The 20097-nt window shown below is 43.4% G+C and overlaps 3 non-coding genes across 3 annotated transcripts; all 3 read left to right on the top strand.

The window, feature by feature from the left end:
- Positions 1-4130: 4130 nt before the first annotated feature.
- LOC116680541 (U5 spliceosomal RNA) lies at positions 4131-4246 on the top strand. Its single transcript, XR_004329777.1, has one exon. It is a non-coding gene; the product is annotated as a U5 spliceosomal RNA (small nuclear RNA).
- Positions 4247-4523: 277 nt separating this feature from the next.
- LOC116680540 (U2 spliceosomal RNA) lies at positions 4524-4711 on the top strand. The gene has a single exon (XR_004329776.1). It is a non-coding gene; the product is annotated as a U2 spliceosomal RNA (small nuclear RNA).
- A 12313-nt stretch (positions 4712-17024) lies between these two features.
- Positions 17025-17096, top strand: trnac-gca (transfer RNA cysteine (anticodon GCA)). Its single transcript has one exon. It is a non-coding gene; the product is annotated as a tRNA-Cys (tRNA).
- Positions 17097-20097: the final 3001 nt, after the last annotated feature.

The following is a 20097-nucleotide window of genomic DNA, read 5'->3' as shown; positions in this document are numbered from 1 at the left end:
TCACTATGGAGCGGGTCAAATGAAAACAGAAGTGATGGAGTGCCATTTTAATAAAAAACCCTCTAGTCTTGGTAAGGGCAGCACTGTGTGAGAGATTGTCGGGCACTTTTAACACACCTGACTTTTATGGGGAAGGATTTTAAAGTCTTAAATATTTATGGCTTTAATGACAAGAATGACAGGTATGACCTTTTAGAAGACCTGCAGCCCCACATGCTAGGTAGGCTACCTTTAGTCGTAGGTGGGATTTTAATTGTATTTTAAAGCAAGAACCAGGAGAAGAACAGGGGATGATTTTAAAGCAGACACGACTTCACTTTTATTACAAATATATGTAGCGATTTTAAACTTGTGGACTGTTTTAAAACCATGCATCCCAGAGAGGAGGGCTTCACCTGGTTCCAGTAGTGACGGCACCCAAGCCTCTCACATAGACTACATTTTATCACGTCTATGCCCACCAACCGATGCTAGATTAGTACCTGTTTTCTTTTCCGATCACGCAATCTTTCCTGCACCCTTTCACTCTCTTCCGGTGTGACGGCAGGAAGCGGTCTGTGGAAGCTCAATTCTCCCTGTTGAAGACAGGAGCTCGATAGGCAGTACAGGGAGCAATACAAGAATGGCAGACCCTTCAAGACTTTTACGATACACGCGCACAGTGGTGGGAAATGGTGAAGGGAAACTAAGACTTTTTACAGACAGGCAGGTAAGAGGAAAAGATAGGGACAACAGACGCATGATGGGACTGCAGAAACGACTTCAGAGGTATTTTAAATTAATCCAACAGGGAATGATTTTAATGAGGAAATAAAACAAATTAAACAGAGATGTCGGTTTTAGCAGAAATTAAAAGCAAAGGTGTCATACTAAGAACAAGGAGAGGGAAATAAGGAAGGAGAGAATTGCACAAGATATTTTTTTTAAGAAATCATAAATAAAGGGGGGGTCATGTTAAGACTTAAAAAAGAAAACGGGTGCATAGCTAACACAACAGAGGAAATTAAAGAAACTGTCGAGACTTTTACCGTGAACTGTACACGGAAAAAGCAGTTATAAGACACCATGACCGAAGTTTTAAAATCAATTGAACAAGCAAAAAATGACAATGTGCTCTTAACTCAAGATTTTACCATGATTGAACTAAACAACTGTGTAAAAACTTTTAAGAAAGGGAAGTCACCAGGAGAAACGGGCTTCCCTTGGAATTTTACTTGACATTTTGGGACATTTTAGCACCAGACTTGCTTGTTGTTTTTATGGATTTTGAACAACTGGACCGACTTCCTGACAGTTTTAGAGTAGGATAGTGACCTTTTACATAAAGACAGAGACAAACAGACTTGAAAAACTGAGACCCATCACACTTTTAAATGTCGACTGTAAACTTTTTAGCAAATTATTAGCTTCACGTATGTCCCTGTTTTTAGGAGAGCTGATTCACCGGATCAAGCCTGTGCCGTCCCGGGGAGGAAGATCACCGACAGCCTCGTACTGATCCGAGCACCATCTGTTATGCGAGAGACAGAACATTCGGCTAGTAGTCCTGAATTTAGATTTTGAGAAGCCTTTGATCGGTCTCGCACCAGTAACTCTTTCAGGTACTGCAAAAAATGGGTTCCCAAGAAGGTTTATAGCCTGGGTGGGACTGCTGTACCGGGGGATCAACAGCAAATTCATTGTTAACGGGCATCTGACAGCACAGTGGATATAAACTGCGGTGTCCGTCAGGGTTGTCCGTTATCTGCCCTCCTTTACGTCCTCTCAATAGAACCGATGGCACAGATCTTGAGAAGGGACCAACGATCCAGGGGTAAGAGTCCAGGGAGCGGGGACTCGAGACAAAATGCATTTTATATATGGACGACATCAACATTTTATGCACTGACCTTTTATCTGTCAACAGGACGCTGGACTTGACTGACTGGTTCGACAGGCCTCTGGGTCGAAGCTCACCGAAGCAAGACCCAAGCCCAATTTTATGGACCATGGCGGCGACTGAGACGACAGGACTCCCCCTGACTGTGACCCGGACCGACCAAAAAATACTTGGGATCAGTTTGATAGGAGGGGAGGAAAACAAATTGGGCAGACAAGGTAGGGAAGTCAGACAGAGACTAGGATACTGGACACTTAGAGGACTGACTTTAGAAGGAAAGGTTTTAATCATTAAAGCAGTGATTTTACCTTTGCTTTTACTAATCAGTTCTGTTTTAATCCCGCCTAGGAGAACGATTTTAGACCTGGAACGAGCCATCTTTTATTTCTTGTGGGGCTCCAATGGGAAAGACTGAAACGAAGCGTGATGAAGAAGCCAAAGGAGGAAGGAGGAAAAGGAGTGCCTGACCTGTACTTGTTTTTAGGGAGCAGATACACCGCCCTGCACATTTTAACCGCCACAGCCCCATCCAGTAACCCCAAGACCGCAGCGATGACAAGTTCTGGATGGGTCGTACCTCAGGAAATCAAGATTTTACCCACAGACCTCAGAGTTCCAGTGTCTTTTAACCTGCCACCAGCTTATGCTTTTATCCAGTCATTTTTAAGGCATTTTAACCTTGAGCGGAGGTTTGCAGGTTTTAACTACTCACCGCTCTCTCATTTCTGTTGTGCAGGAGCGGGAACCAGTGAGTCCAGTGCGCGGGCTCACATTGGGCGAGCCCTCAACATTTTGGCGCAACGTAAACCATCCCGCTCTTCCAACAGACTCCGGGACCTGTCATGGATGGTGGCTCACGAGATCCTCCCCGTCAGGTCCGTAATGCACTTCCCGGGGCATGTCGGCGCACGCAACTTGCCCCCGACCAGTTTGTGGCGCGCCTGAGTCGGTGAGGCACCTGCTCTGGGAGTGCAGTGCTGCCGTAGAACTGGGCAATGGCCGGCTCCTTGCAATTCCCGTACTTGCCAGCAAGGGAGGTCCTTACACCACAGCTGGTGCTGTACGTGAGCCAGGAAACAGATACCAGCACAACATTTGCCAAACAGTGGCTCACCCTACCGCCATCAAAGACGCCATATGGACCTCCAGAAACTTGCTGGTAAGGAAGCACATGCAGATCCCCCCCGAGGCGTGATCCGGATGGCCGCAGCGACGGTCCGAATGGCCGGAGCTGCAGGCGGCGGCCTAGGACACAGCCTTAAAGAAGAATCGCCTCTGTGCCCATTCGTACGAAGGAGCCGGAGCCACACAGTACAAGTTCAAAGCAGCGGCGGCCTGACCCTCCGGGTGAGGTCGGTGGGAGGAGCTACAGGGTGAGGTCTCCTCTGAGCACCTCGACAGATCCCGAGAGACCAAATCTGTTTGGGGGAGCGGATGAGTTCCCACTTGGTAGGGACTCCCCCACTCCTGCACAACAGTGGACTTTTTATTCATAACATATGCGCTCCCTGCTGAGGAGATTTTTAACATAGACCACTCATTTACATTAAAACCTTTTTAACCTTTTAATCTATGACATGTTATCTGTAATGCATTTTTTAAGCAATTGTTTTGGATGTTTTATGGATTATTTATGTATAACGCATCTCTTGAAGGTTGTTTTGGATGTCTTATGTTTATTTATTGACTTGTTGTATTTTAAAAGGTAACTTTCATGTGACATTAAATGACAAAAGTATGAATGAGTGTCAATAAATTCTTTTCAAAAGAAAAAAAAAAAAAAAAAAAATCTGTTCTTATCAGTTTAATATCTGATATGTCCTCTTCAAATATATTAAATTTTTTTTTATTTCACACCAGTTATTGTTGTGTGTGTGTGTGTGTGTGGTGTGTGTGTGTGTGTGTGTGTGTGTGTGTGAGTAAGAGAGAGACCAGAGAGAGAGGGGGCGGGGGGGGGCAGCTGACAGTAAAAAAAAAAATCTCCGAGGCAGAGACGCATTGGAGTCGCATTTAAAACAAGCAGCATGTCTGAAACCCACGTTCACCAGAAATCTACTGTTACTATGTAAAAGTGTAGCAAGATTTGCACTTTTGATTGGCAGAAAAACAGCAGGACAAAATATTGGCCCTTGACAATGGGGGAATAGGTGAGGCCTTGGATTTGGAAAGCGGCACACCAAGTGAGAATTACCCGCGAGGGTTGGGACTGGGAAGACTGGCATTTTCGGCTGCTCTCGAGAGTGGGCTGCACTTACTCTGGGTTCTCTTCATAACGCACAAGTCTTTCGCCTTTTACTAAAGACTTCCGTGGAGAGGAACGCCTATGAGTTGAAGTTATTTTTGGTGGGCTTTGCTGTTTGCTAAGCCTTTTGTACTTGTGAAAAACAAATATGCTCTCCAAAAGAAACTCAGATTCTTAAACGTAGCCAAAATGTGACAGCATGGGAATATTGCACGTTGGCAGGAGCTTGACCAATTGGGGAAAACCAAAATTGCCGTCTTTAACTAAAACTTTTTGTGCTTCCCCATGAAGCGCGTTTGACGGGGGTGCTAAGCAGCAGCTTTATGTCCATTTAAAATTACTGGACCGTGACAACTGAGAACCGTCCGGGAGGTCGCATCTGACAGCATAGAGGTGGTGGTCATCGCTTCTCGGCCTTTTGGCTAAATCAGTGTAGCCTGTTCTTATCAGTTTAATATCTGATATGTCCTCTATCAGGGGCAACCATATTAAATGGATTTTTAGCAATGGGAGTGTGAAAAAGGGGCTTGCTCCGTTCACTCCACGCATCGACCCGGTATTGCAGCATCGCTGGGAACGGTGCACCTCTTCTGTCTTGTGGAAAACAATTAACGATGCACGTGAGCTGCCCGTTGCCAAACTGTCAATGGACCTGAAGAGCAATTGATATGAGTTGATCAAAAATTGTTATATTATTGCTGATTTGAAAACTATTTACATGACAGCATCGAGCTTCAGATCATGGTGTTGTCATGGTAACAAACAACTATATACAGAACGTTTTTGCAACAATTAATACAACAGCTGTTGCAATTATGAAGTAAATGTAATGAAAAGAGTTTTCATATTCAATATAACTTGTTTTTAACTTTTTATTTTTTATGATCAGTGTGATTTTTTTTTTTTTTGGTTCTTTTTTTATTTTTTTTTTTCCACACCAGGTATATGTGTGTGTGTGTGTGGTGTGTGTGTGGTGGTTGTGTGTGTGTGATGGTTGTGGTGTGTGGAGTAAGAGAGAGACACAGAGAGAGAGGGGGCGGGGGGGGGGGGCAGCTGACAGTAAAAAAAAAAAAATCTCCGATGGCAGAGACGCAACTGGAGTTGCATTTAAAACAAGCAGCATGTCTGAAACCCACGTTCACCAGAAATCTACTGGTTACTATGTAAGGACTACAAACCCCACGTTCACCAGAAATCTACTGGTTACTATGTAAGGACTGCAAACCCCACGTTCACCAGAAATCTACTGGTTACTATGTAAGGACTACAAACCGAAGTTAAAAACAAACCTGAAGCTGAAGAACCCCTAACGTTAACGGAACAGATCCGCAGACCGAATTGACTGACGGAGCAGAGAGAGCGGGAGAGCGAGAGAGAGCGCATTTCTCCCATGTTCTGTGTGTGTGATGTGATCCCGAGCGGGTTTGTAGGCGGGGGGGGGGGGGGCGCTGTGATTATCACAGAACGCTGCGCGGCCAGTTGAGGAGTTTTATTCAATCCGAGCACGGATATTGACTCATATTACTCGGATATACTTGTACTCGGCAAAAGTGCTTTATCGTACCGGATACTCGTTTCAGCCTATACTCGGATCACCCCTAGTGTATATGCAGTAATATAAAAGAAAGTTGATGTCATAATGAATTGTGATGATGACATAATGGAATGATGATGACATAATGAATGGTGATGATGAATCAAAAAAAAGTTGATGTGTATATGCAGTAATGTAAAAGAAAGTTGATGTGTATATGCACAAATCTAAACCCCACGCATCGACCCGTATTGCAGCGTCACCGGAACGGTGCACCCATCTTCTGTCTTCTGGAAAAACAATTAACGATGCACGTTGAAGCTGCCCGTTGCCCAAACTGTCAACGGACCTGAAGAGACATGGCTGGCAGATTTTACCCCGCCAAAAATTGTCCTAAAAACTGAATGATCTGTGAAACCTCGTGGGTTCCTGTTATCAAAACGTTGTTATAATACTTGACAAGATAAAGCCATACAAAAGTGTAGCAAGATTGCACTTTGATTGGCAGAAAACAGCAAGGACAAAATATTGGCCCTGTGACAATGGGGGAATAGTGAGGCCTTGGATTTGGAAAGCGGCACACCAAGTGAGAATTACCGCGGGTTGGGACTGGGAAGTAGTAATATACTGGGAACTGCTAAGTAGCAGCTGTTATGTCCTTTAATGAAAAAGAAAGTTGATGTGTTTGCATAAATCAAAGAAAGTTGATGTGTTTATGCATTTATTAAAAGAAAGTTGATGTCATAATGAATAGTGATGATGACATAATGAATGGTGATGATAATCAAAAGAAAGTTGATGTGTATATGCAGTAATATAATAAAAGTTGATGTGTATGTGCATTAATCTAAAGGAAGTTGATGTGTATATGCAATAATCAAAAAGAAAGTTGAGTTGTATTTGCATTGATCTAAAAGAAAGTTGATTTCATAATGAATTTTGATGATGACAAAGGAATGGTGATGATATAATAAAAAGAAGTTGATGTGTATTGCATAAATCTTAAAAAAGTTGATGTGTATATGCATTTATTAAAAAGAAAGTTGATGTGTATATGCATAAATCTTAAAGAAAGTTGATGTGTATATGCATTTATTAAAAGAAAGTTGATGTGTATATGCACGAATCTAAATTCACGCATCGACCCGGTATTGCAGCGTCGCTGGGAACGGTGCACCCCTCTTCTGTCTTGTGGAAAAACAATTAACGATGCACGTGGAGCTGCCCTTTGCTCAAACTGTCAACGGACCTGAAGAGACATGGCTGGCAGATTTTACCGCCAGAAGTTGTCGCAAAAACTGAATGATCTGGGTTCCTGGTATCAAAACGTTGTTATAATACTTGACAAGATGAAGCCATACAAAATAACATATAATAGTTTGTTTAAAAACAAAATTACTTAACATTAAACCTGTAAGCTCACTTGAAACAGATTGGAAAGTTGATAGGTTGATCTTTTTACCCTGGTGCTGTGGCACATTTAGAAGTTTCCTTCCCAATTTATGTCTTGCACCTCAGCTCCTACATCAACCACCTACGAGCCACTATCAATACATCGACTCCAGGTACCCCCAGAGGCATCTCCACAACACCCACTTTTCAGTATTCCAAAATGGCCACTCGATTCTGGTTTCAAAAACATCTGAACAGAATCTCTGCATTTCAGCCATTCACCCAAACATTATTCCCGCCACTCTTTCCGCATTGGTGCAGCATCCACAGCCAGCATATCAGGCATCTCCAACCTCCGATCAGTTCCCCAGGCGCTGGTCTCCCAGGCATACCAATCTTACATCCCAACATTCCCAACAATCTCACAATCTCAGTTAAGCCCACACACAATTCAGTTCTACACAATCTGACGTTTTTGGGGGTCTGTAAACTATTCCGGCAAAAAGTGCGTCTGAGAGGGAACCCCCCACTCTGAGTCTCCTCCACCCGGTCATCACACACACATCCTCCCAGACCAGCCATCAGACGACATCCACATCAATTTATCTATCTGCACTTCATATTGTTCATCTGCACATTCTTAATGTTTATTACATATTTAACTAACTTATGTGTGATGTGTGTGAACCTGCGACTTGGTGAGCCATTTTTTCAAAGTGTCTGTAAACACATGTCTGTAAATACATGTCCATTGTAATGTTCTACTACGAGATAATAGGAAAGTTCTTGCATGGGCCCCTATCAGATGACTCCTCGAGCACTGATGCCTTGCTGTGCGATCCTCTGGTCTGATGTCATTTACAGCTGGGTAATGATAAGCATCCTCAGCAGCAATCACACTGCGGTCGGATCATCTTCCTTCTGCCGCTTTTCTTCGTCATGGTTGAAGGTGTCTGTGAAGACCCCAAGAAACTCTTGAATCTGAACATTCAGAACATTCAACAACAAAACAACAACATCAAAAAGAACATTGAGGAACTCTTATTTCGTATTTCAAATGTCAATATGTTTATCTTCAATATTCTTTTATACATACTTGTTGTTCCTTATTGCACCGTGGGTTGGAGTGACACATATCTCTGGCCTTGGACGTCTGGGCGTGGGTATACTGATGCAACATAACACAAAAATGCGTAATCAGTGTGTGACACCGTCCCTTCCCTTGGACCTGTGTGTCCAGGTTGCTGCTCTCAGTGTGACAGCAAAACAGGATAAAGGTTCACTGCTGCTCAGTCTGCTGCAGTCAGGGGAGGGTCTGTGTATAATTCTAAAGCTAAGTTAACACACACTGATGCAAAGACTGTTTTCTGAATATCTTCATGAATGTATTAACTGAAAGACCACATGAATAACATGACGCTATATCAGTATATTCTGTTGTCTGATATATGAACTAATTTCTCAGCTATCAGAGGACACTCTTTTTGTTGAGCTGACATGAGATTCTTGTTGATTTAGTTCATGTGACCCTAACCTTTTTCACCTATGCCTATTTTGAACATGTCTTTTTTAACTAACTCAAATGTTGTGTTTTGCAGAATATACACAATGGTTAGAAATGTGCAGTTGATGCAACATACATGCAGGTTTATTGTATGTTTTGTCTTTTGAAGTGTTGAAATTGAACATTTTGCTGAAATATTTAATACCCCTATACTGTACCTCAATCCGTTTTTTTCCCTTCTCTGTTTCTCCATTACTCCACTTCTCTCCTCCAGCTCAACGGTTGTGCAGACATGATGAGCAACAACAGCCTGAATCCTTTGTATTTTCGGTTCACTCTGTTTGCAGACTTTGCCCCTCAAATATCTGTTCTTCAGTCTGTGTCTGTTGCTCTACATGACTATTTCCTGCTAACGTTGTCATTATTCTGACTGTCTGTCTGGAGAGTCTCTGCATCAGCCCATGTATATTTTCATCAGCTGTCTGTCTTTTAACTCTCTGTACGCTCAGCTGCTTCTTCCCAGGTTTCTGATGGACATTCTGTCTGACACTCATTAATCTCACGTCCATTATGTTTCATTCGATGTATGTTATTGACACCTATGCATCATATGAGTTGACTTTCCTCAGCATCATGGCCTATGATAGATTTGTTGCTATTTGCCAGCCTTTACACTATCACAGTAAATGACATTTAGATGAACACATCTCGTGATTTTTGCCGTGCTCGTCCCTGCATTTGGTGTGGGTTTCATGCTCTATCTTACTGTCAGATTACCGCTGTGTGGCAATAACTGAATAGGCTGTTCTGTTCCAACTGGCCTGTGTGGTCAGCTCTCCTGTTTGGACATAACTCTGAACAACATCGTAAGTCAGTTTTGTTACAATAATAATCACCTTCACCCCCCTGTTCTTTGTCCGTACACCTATCTCCGTATTCTGCTTGTTTGCAGGAGAACTCGTCTGATTTCAGAGGAAAGCGTTCCAGACCTGCCTGCCTCACATCATCACATTCACCACCTATTCTCTCTCTGTCTTCTGTGAGATTAGATTAGATTAGATTAGATTCAACTTTATTGTCATTACACATGTACAGGTACAAGGCAACGAAATGCAGTTTGGGTCTAACCAGAAGTGCAATAGCAGTAAGTGCAGGATATACAATGGTTCCGTAAGTGCAAGACATGGATATGTAATGAATAAATATAGAAAAGAATACTATTATAAACAGAGTTTTACAGATGGGTTTGTCCTATGAATACAAAATATAGATAACAGGTATTGTGAGCAAGATTTACAGCTAGGAATTTGGTGGATATTACTATAATTGCAAATTTTTTACAGATATGTGCAAACAGCATAATATACTAATGAAATAAGGTAAAGTTTGGGCAAAACTATCCGAATTAAAGTGCGGTGGAAAGTAATTGCATATTACAGTTAAAGTACGGTAGTTCAGATGTAAATGTAACAATTGGTACTGTAAATAAATAAACAGTCAGCAGTGCAAATGAAATGTAAGTAGTGCAAAAAGGTAAGTAGTGCAAAAGATGCAGATGTAAACAGTCGTTACTATAGTAACAGTCAGCAGTGCAGATGAACATTATAATATTGCAGATAACAAAATGGAGGCAGGTGTGAGGAGGGAGAGGAGAGTCTGTCAGTATATGAGGGGAGTGGGATCAATGAGGATTAGAGTTCAATAAAGAGACAGCTCTGGGAAAAAACTGTTCTTTAGTCTGCTGGTCCTGGTCCGGAGGACCCTGAAACGCCTGCCGGAGGGCAGGAGAGAAAACAGTCTGTGGGCTGGGTGAGAGGAGTCCTTCAGGATGCTGCGAGCTCGATGCAGACAGCGTTTCCTCTGGATGTGCTCGATGGCGGGCAGTGGAGTCCCGGTGATGCGCTGGGCGTTTTCACCACCCGCTGCAGTGCCTTGCGCTCTGCAACAGAACAGCTCCCATACCACACTGTTGCACAGTTTGTCAGGATGCTTTCTATTGCACAGCGATAGAAGTTCACCAGGATAGTTGAGGAAAGCTGATTCTTCCTCAGTGTCCTCAGGAAGAAGAGGCGCTGGTGAGCCTTCTTGACCAGGCAGGAGGTGTTGGTTGACCAGGACATGTCCGCCGAGATGTGGATCCCCAGAAACTTGAAACTGGAGACACGCTCAACAGCCATTCCATCGATGTGGATGGTGTCGTGCGTGCCTCTTGGCTCCTTTCTGAAGTCCACGATGAGCTCCTTGGTTTTGGTGGTGTTGAGGAGCTGGTTATTTTCAGTGCACCATGTGGCCAGGTGCTGGATCTCTTCCCTGTAGGCAGTCTCATCGTTGTTGCTGATGAGACCAATCACCGTAGTGTCGTCCGCAAACTTGATGATGGAATTAGATTCGTACACAGGCTTGCAGTCGGAGGTGAAGAGGGAGTAGAGAAACGGGCTCAGCACACAGCCCTGTGGTACACCAGTGTTGAGTGTGATGGACGTGGAGCAGTTGGAGCCTGATCGAACATTCTGGGTCTGTTGGTAAGAAAGTCCAAAATCCAATTGCACGTGGAGGTGTTGATGCCCAGGTCTCCAAGTTTGGCTATTAACTTAGCCGGGATGACAGTGTTGAATGCTGAGCTGAAGTCAACAAACAGTATTCGTGCATAAGTGTTCTTATTGTCCAGATGTGTGAGCACAGAGTGCAGTGCCATGGAAACCGCATCCTCTGTGCTCCTATTGCTACGGTAGGCGAACTGGTGTGAGTCCAATGTTGATGGTAGCGAGTCCTTTAGGTGTGCCAGGACCAGCCGCTCAAAGCACTTCATTACGATGGGTGTGAGTGCTACAGGGCGGTAGTCGTTAAGGCACTTCGGGCTGGAGTGTTTTGGCACTGGCACAATGGACGTGCATTTAAAGCATGTTGGTACAGCAGCTTGGGCAAGAGACAGGTTGAAGATGTCTGTAAAAACTCCAGCGAGCTGCTCCGCACATGCCCTGAGTACGCGTCCAGGGATGTTATCCGGTCCAGCAGCCTTGTGCGTGCTGATCCTGCTCAGTGCCTTGCAGACATCTGTGAGGAGAGTGTGATGGGGGGTGGTCAGCTGAGGGTTTGAGCTTGGTGGCAGTTTCTCTGTTGTCTCTTTCAAAGCGAGCATAAAAGTCATTAAGCTCGTTCAGGAAGTTCACATCAGTGGCTACGGGGGTGGAGTGAGTGGGTTTATAGTCACTGATGGCCTGAATGCCCTGCCACATGCGTCGAGGATCAGCGTTGGAGAAGTGTCCCTCTATCTTCAGCTTGTAGCAGTGCTTGGCCTCTTTGATGCCCCTTTTCAGATTTGCCCTGGATGTGCTATAGGCCTGTGCGTCTCCTGATCTGAAGGCAGTATTGCGTGTCTTCAATAGGAGTCGCACTTTCCTGTTCATCCATGGCTTCTGATTTGGGTATGTGGTGATCTGCTTCTGGGTTGTAACAGTGTCTATGGTGGTGTTAATATAATCCAGTACAGAGGAGGTGTAGCAGTCAATGTCCGTGTGAGAGCCACTGGTGGCTTGAGTAGCAAACGTACTCCAGTCTGTGTGTAGAAACCTTTCCTGAAGTGATGAATCTGCTCCTGCAGGCCACACCTTGATGGTCTTCACTGATGGCTTCACGCGATTGATGAGAGGTGCATATTTGGGGGTGAGGAACAAAGAAGGTGATCTGACTGTCCAGGTGGGGGAGGGGTGTCGCGACGTAGGCTCCAGCCATGTTTGTGTAAACATGGTCTAAAGTTTTGTTTCCTCTGGTGTGACAAGAAACATGCTGGTGAAATTTTGGTAGCACTGACTTCAAGTTTGAATGATTAAAATCACCAGCGACAATAAACGCAGCTTCCGGGTGAACGGTCTGTTGTTTACTAATGGCTGCGTGAAGTTCTTTCATCGCAAACTTGGCGTCAGCGTCCGGGGGAATATAGGCTGCAGTGATAATCGTACAAGTGAACTCCCGTGGTAGATAGAACGGTTACATTTAACCATGAGAAACTCAAGGTTAGCTGAACAATGTCTCCCAACAATAGCAGAGTTTGTGCACCAAGCTTTGTTAATGTAAATGCACAGACCACCACCTCTGGTCTTGCCGGAGCCATCTAGTGTTCTATCCGCCCGGAATGTGTGAAGTCCCGCTAGCTCGAAAGCATTGTCCGGTATTCCGCTGTTTAACCATGTTTCCGTGAAGATTATGACATTACAGTTCAAAAGTCTGTTACTATTACTGTGTGTAATGCTGAGTCGGATCTCCTCCATTTTGTTCATCAGCGACCGTACATTGGCAAGGAAAATGCTGGGTAAAGAGAGCCGGTGTGGTGTTAGCTTTAGCTTAGCTCTTAGTCCTCCGCGCTTCCCCCGCCTTTGTTTACGATCTCGACGCAGCCTGCGAGCACTTCCGCCCGGCCGGGCAGAGTGCGTAGCCTCGGGTCTTCTGGCGATCTCAGGAAGGAGTCGAAGATTGTCCATAAAACTGTCGGAAATTTGCGAACCAATGTCCAAAAGCTCACGTCGGTTGTACGATGTAAAGGCACAACTGTTCTGCACGAACAGACCCGAAATGAGGAAGAAAAATACCGCAAAATTGCAGAATCTGGAGAGACCGCGAGCCTCGCGATGTACTCGCGCCGCCATCTTGAGCTGTCATTGACTCGATCTGAGACTGATAAAAGAAATCCTATCATCACAGTTGTTTTATCTTTAGAGTATTTGATGGTGCCCCCCATTAATAACCCTCTAGTTTACGGCCTGAGTCTGCCTCAAATCAAAGGACTGATTGTTAGATTTCTTAAGAAGATTCTTGCTAAAAAAATATAAAACTTAAAATGCACATATGGCAAACCATATGTTGCAAAGCTACAAAATATGCTTCTAATACGGCTCTAATACGGGAAATGTATTTGTCCAGTTATCTTGTTTCATTTAATTTATTTATCTCGAACAAACAACAGTGTTGCAAGACAACAGTGAAAACAAAGAATTAAAACCACTGAATGAAATGCAAACAATCAGTATTTACAATTAAAAAACTGATGATATATATATATATATATATAGCCTATATATATATTAGGGATAAGCGAGTACAGCATTATCTGTATCTGTATCTGTATCTGTTTACCACATGTATTATCTGTATCCGGATCTGTACTCGGACTGGGCGGGGCCTAAACCGGAAGTGGTCATATTTAACCCGGAAGTGGGTCGGGTTCTCTTGAAATGGGCGGGGCTTTAACCGGTATGTTATTTAAGCATGCAATTGATATGAGTTGATCAAAAATTGTTATATTTATTGCTGATTTGAAAACTATTTACATGACAGCATCGAGCTTCAGATCAATGGTGTTGTCATGGTAACAAACAAACTATATACAGAACGTTTTGCAACAGTGAATACAACACATGCGGTTGCAATTATGAAGTAAATGTAATGAACAAGAGTTTTCATACTCAATATAACTTTCTTTTTTAAACTTTTTTTATGATCAGTGTGATTTTTTTTTTTTGGTTCTTTTTTTTATTTTTTATTTCCACACCAGGTATATGTGTGTGTGGGTGTGTGTGTGTGTGTGTGTGTGTTGTGTGTGTGTGTGTGTGTGTGTGTAAGAGAGAGACACAGAGAGAGAGGGGGCGGGGGGCAGCTGGGGGGGCAAAAAAAAATCTCCGATGGCAGAGACGCAACGGGAGTTGCATTTAAACCGAGCAGCACGTCTGAAACCCCACGAGGCCAGAAATCTACTGTTACTATGTAAGGACTACAAACCCCACGTTCACCAGAAATCTACTGGTTACTATGTAAGGACTACAACCCCACGTTCACCAGAAATCTACTGGTTACTATGTAAGGACTACAAACCCCACGTTCACCAGAAATCTACTGGTTACTATGTAAGGACTACAAACCCCACGTTCACCAGAAATCTACTGGTTACTATGTAAGGACTACAAACCCCACGTTCACCAGAAATCTACTGGTTACTATGTAAGGACTACAAACCCCACGTTCACCAGAAATCTACTGGTTACTATGTCTGTAAGTACTATAAACCGAAGTTAAAAACAAACCTGAAGCTGAAGAAACCCTAAACGTTAACGGAACAGATCCGCAGACCTGATTGACTGACGGAGCGGGAGCGAGAGAGAGAGAGAGAGAGAGAGAGAGAGAGAGAGAAAGAGCGAGAGAGCGAGCGAGCGAGAGAGAGAAAGAGAGAGAGCGCATTTCTCCTTGTTCTGTGTGTGTGTGAATGATCCGAGCGGGTTTGTAGGCGGGGGGGGCGCTGTGATTATCACAGAACGCTGCGCGGCCAGTTGAGGAGTTTTATTCAATCCGAGCACGGATATTGACTCATATTACTCGGATAATACTTGTACTCGGCAAAAGTGCTTTATCCGTACCGGATACTCGTTTCAGCCGGACACTCGGATCACCCCTACCTCTGACCTCAGTCAGCATCACATGCAATTGAAACCCCACCCGACAGTGATGTCACATTGTCATGGTGTACACCGGGGCCACATTCAGCCCCAACAAAACAAGGTTTAAAAGCATTAAAAAATGGGTCCAACAGGCCAGAACTGGGCAAAATTAAGTAATGCTTGTTAAGCACTATAGCAAAATAAATAACAAATATATACACTCTTTGTAGGGCTGATAACATAAATATTAACTGATAATGAGGCTTTGCTGAGAATTGGACCGGGGATTTAACCACTAAGCTACAGCACCTGCTAAAGGTTTGCCTGTCTTGCAAGAAAACAATGAGCTAGTGACCAGGGTTCCAGCCATTCATCCTTCTTTGTTGAGCAGCGCCAGCAGGGGACCCCAAACTTCCCTTTTCCGAGCAAAAGGGGGATCCTGAGGCGTTCCCATGCCAGGTTGGAGATATCTTCCCTCCACCTAGTCCTCCCCAAAACCTACTCGCAGCTGGACCTGCCTGAACCACGTCCCAAGGGAGGCCCCCCTCTGTTTGCATCCCATCATCATGTAGGCTTAAGACTTTCCTTTTTGATTAAGCTTATAGTTAGGGCATAGAATTTAATATTGTTAGGGAGTGAGTAGTTGCAGCATACGCCTAACCCGGCCCACCTGCTTCTCGCCATAGTTGTCAGATCTATCTATCATATAATCAAGAATATTATAAAACTAGAGGGAGACTTGGCATAGCCCAATTGGGTTGGGGAGAGTTCTAGCCTGACCAGGCTCCTCTCTTTACCCTGTCTCTCTTAGTTTTGCTGTAATAATTTTAGACAGCTGGGGATTTCCTTGAACACACTGAGCTCCTCTCTCCTCTATCTTTCTATTTTCCATTTTGTGCATCCGTCCCAGAAATGCTTGTTACTAACCTAGCTCTGGGGAGTCACTCCCCGGGTCCTTATGTTTTTTTTCCCCAGCATGTTTCCTCGGATCAGGGAGGCTCCAAATCATGGTAGCAGGCTGTCGCCTTGGTCCCACTACACGTTCTGCGATGCCATGTCCATCCTGCTACGTCCTGCTGTGCCTTGTAATGCTGCACAGTGCCCTGCTATGCCATGAACTACTACAAAGAACTGCTACAAAACTACTATTTTTTCTATTTTTTTTATTTCCACTCTTCATTCTAACTCCAACCGGCCCGTCAGACACCGCCTACCAAGAGCCTGGTCTGTCCCAGGTTTCTGCCTAAAAGGAAGTTTTTCCTCGCCACTGTCGCACTGTTGCTACTCTGGAGGAAACTACTAGAAACTGTTGGGTCCTTGTAATTCTGCGTGTGGTCTAGACCTACTCTATCTGTAAAGTGTCTCGAGATAACTCTGTTATGAATTGATACTATAAATAAAATTGAATTGAATTGAGTTGAAAATGCATGTTCAAAACAATTCTATGATCAATACAATATACTGTCTATTGTATAAGGGCATACCTGACACATCTAAAATAATGAAGTTGTGTAATGTCAGCTGATGATAGAGTTTTCTTTCGTCATTGTGTTAAGATTGACTAAATGTTCCTGTTGAGGAGAACATGTGTTAGTGTTTGGAATAATTATTTGATTTTGAAAAAGTTTGCAGTGTTTTGTTAGACATAGTGGTGTTGTTAGTGTATTATTGTATTGTGAAAATTAGTTTTGGAGTTTAGTTTACAATGTGTGATTTTGAGCATGAAATTAACTGTTTTGCCAGTTGTGTGTTTTGTGTGTTTGGTGTGTTAAGAGTTTAGGAACTTGTTAAATGTATTGAAAATTTGTCATAGGAATTGTAAAAAACTGTAATAGTATAGCTTACACATGCGGATGCAGTGCTAACTTGGTTAAACTTTTGGAAATTTGTTAAAAGTATTGAAAAATCTGTCATAGCAATTGTAAAAAACTGTAACTCCCCTTTCATACAGTAGATGAGATTTGGATACTTTCTCAGACTGTGAAGGTACCACATGGTGGAGGTCCAGCATTGTTTTGCTGCACATAAGCATATCTAACTGTGGTGTGTGGGGTATAGCTCAGTGGTAGAGCATTTGACTGCAGATCAAGAGGTCCCCAGTTCAAATCTGGGTGCCCCCTGCATGAATGTGAGTAGGCTATCATCTTTATGATTGTTGTTGATACTTGAAAAAGCATGCATGTACTAATGTTGCTTTTTTCCAGAAGCCCTTGTGCTTTCTCCACTCTCAGATTTCCTTGGATTGTGGTGGCACCTGAGTAGTGGATGCAGCTGCTGCCGTGGTCCTGCTGGACGCCTGCTACCCCCCCTGCACTACTACTGCTACTTATATTAGTAATATTCTATTACCTTTACTGCTGCCATAATTACCAGGGTCATCTTTCATTCCATTCTCTCTCTCTCTCTCTCTCTCTCTCTCTCTCTCTCTCTCACCCTCTCCCCCAACTGGTGTGTCAGATGACTTCCCACCATGAGCCAGTTTAAGTTTGAGGTTTCTGCCTTTTAAAAAGACATTTTCCTCAAACAGTGAGAAAATAAGTATTGAACACCCTGCTATTTGCAAGTTCTCCCCTTCTCAAATAAATAGTGATTTAATAGCTGCTACCAGCTGGTCTAAAGCTAATACAGTTAGCCCAAAGAAACAAGCAGAAAGCTGCTACCAGCCAGGCTAAAGCTAATATAGTTAGCCCAAAGAAACAAGCAGAAAGCTGCTACAGCCAGGCAGGTCCTGCACTTGACGTGTTGCTGCACACGCCAGATTGCTCCATGCGCACCTGGTCCTGCAGTGCAACCCCATGAGGTCCTTCCCGTTTGCCACTCCTAGCTCCTGCAGCCGCCGCTCAATGAGGCTGATGGTGGCCTCCTTTGGTCTGGCCACTCCCCAAACTTTGTCTGCAGCTTGCTGGACCCCTCACTGACGCAGAAGCCCCAGTCCACATACAACAGCAGTGTGGGTGCAATGGCTGCTGGGTGATAGAAGCTGGACGTGCATTGTCTTGTTCTTACATGTCAATTGGATTCTGACTTTGAATTCAAATATTTCTCATCCAAGAAAATTTTGGAACTGATGATGTATCAGTCATTTTTTTGGGTGGTTTCTTGGTCACAGCAACAAGCTTGATCATTGACATACAGTTGCCCGTCACATATCACAAAACTGTTGGGGGGGGCCTTATGTATTTGCTTGTATTACATCAAGTGACCTGCATACCATGACCGCAAAGATTAATTTTTGCCGAACTGTACTTGCTAATAGAGGTAAGGAAAAAAAGAGTGATGAAAAGAGAAATAGGGAGAGGAGTGCCGGATCTGTTTATTGTTTTTAGGAAGCAGATTTACAGCTATACACTTTGCAAATCAGTGTTTCACCCTGGCCGCCATCTAAAGATGCCATTTGAAACCTCCAGAAACTTGCTGGTAAGAAGCACATGCAGATCCCCCCCCGTGGCTGTGATCAGGATGGCTGCAGTATCTAAGTAGTATGTGTTTTATGATTGTACTTTTGTTTTGAATGGTACATGAACATATTTTTAAAGAGTGGGTTTTATATGCTGCGAATTTTGGCAAATTGTTTTGATCACTTGAAGTATTTCCGTGTAGTCTTTGTCTTGGACAGTTACCTTGCAATCTAAAACTGTATATCCTATTGTCTCTAGAACAATATTGGCAGTTGGGAGGAGTAATGCTCTTTACAGTGAATATCAAAAGAAGATTTCACAAATTTAGCCCAGGTAATGCTCACCCATATTTACACAGACCTAAACCTACTCACTTAATGCGGGTTACAATGTTCTAAAATCAACAATGCCAGAGAAAAATGACAAAGTGTGATACAGTATTGGCTATTTCCTTGCAAAAGTTTTTTTTCCAATACCATTACCAAGCATACCTTTAGTTACGATGCCTGTGTTTGTCACAATGTGGAGAGCTGATGTTTGCAGGTAGTGTGGCCGAGTGGTCGAAGGCGCTGGATAAGGCTCCAGTCTCTCTGGAGGCGTGGTTTCAATCCCACCACTGCCATTTTCATATATCTCATTGCTGGAAGCCAACCAAGTGATGTCACAGCTGTGTCATTTGGCCTGAACTTGGTGAAGTAACTAGAATCCCATCACCTTGCTGAGATTGTTCCTACTTAACCTGAGGTTCAACAATGGTGAAACCTTCCTTTCCAGCACTTGGGATTAAAAAATCAACAAATAATTGTGATAATTAATCGTGATCTCCATATTGATCAAACTAATTGTGATTATCACTTTGGCCATAATCGTGCAGCCCAAAGAGATCTAATGTTTTATCAAACCAGGTTGGGCAAGTAACCTTTTTTCTGCTGACTTCTTGTAAAATAAAGCAAGCAACAACACTCCAAAAAAGCTACTGCGACGGCTGGGAATGGAAACCAGGTCAACTGCTTGGAAGGCAGCTATGCTCACCACTATACCACCATCGCTGTACGATGCAAAGTTCACTTCAAATCTTGTAATACATCTGGGCATTGAGATTGTGAAGTGTGCTCTATCACTGAGCTTGAGGCCCAGTCAGAATTCCCTCCAGGGGGTCCTGTGTTATCACATCACATGAATGGAAGTGTGTTTATATACATTATTGCCCTTCGATAGCTCAGTTGGTAGAGCTGAGGACTGTAGAAGCATAAATCTGAAATCCTTAGGTCGCTGGTTCAAATCTGGCTCAAAGGAGCAGTCTTTTCAAGAGTTTCCCTTTAGGATCAATAAAGTGTTTCTGATTCTGATCTATAGATGGACAGACAACTCAAAAGCATACTACTTCTTGCCAAGACAGAACAAGAAATAAAGAAGAGGTGGTGTAGATAGAATTAAGCCCTGACAAATAGAGACTACAGACAAAGATGTGAAATAGTGCCAAGTGTGACCAGAAGAATTGGAAAAAAACTAGCTTCTTCTCTTTTTCTCCTGTTTTGTACACAACCAAAGTTTTACAAAACAATTTAACTTTCACACCGAATCCCTCAGTTAAATCACAGTCCAATATTGTCTCACAAAACCGTCTAATGTCCATTCAAATCATTTATCCAACATAATTGAAACTTTAACTTACCCCCCTGTTTGAAATTGCTTCCTTGTCGTTTTGATTTCCGAGTGGAAT

This window comes from Etheostoma spectabile, unplaced genomic scaffold (genome assembly GCF_008692095.1).
Source record: "Etheostoma spectabile isolate EspeVRDwgs_2016 unplaced genomic scaffold, UIUC_Espe_1.0 scaffold00018482, whole genome shotgun sequence".
NCBI classification, from domain to species: Eukaryota; Metazoa; Chordata; class Actinopteri; order Perciformes; family Percidae; genus Etheostoma; species Etheostoma spectabile.
Note: the sequence above shows the minus strand (reverse complement) of the source record. Positions and strands in the feature narration are given on the sequence as shown.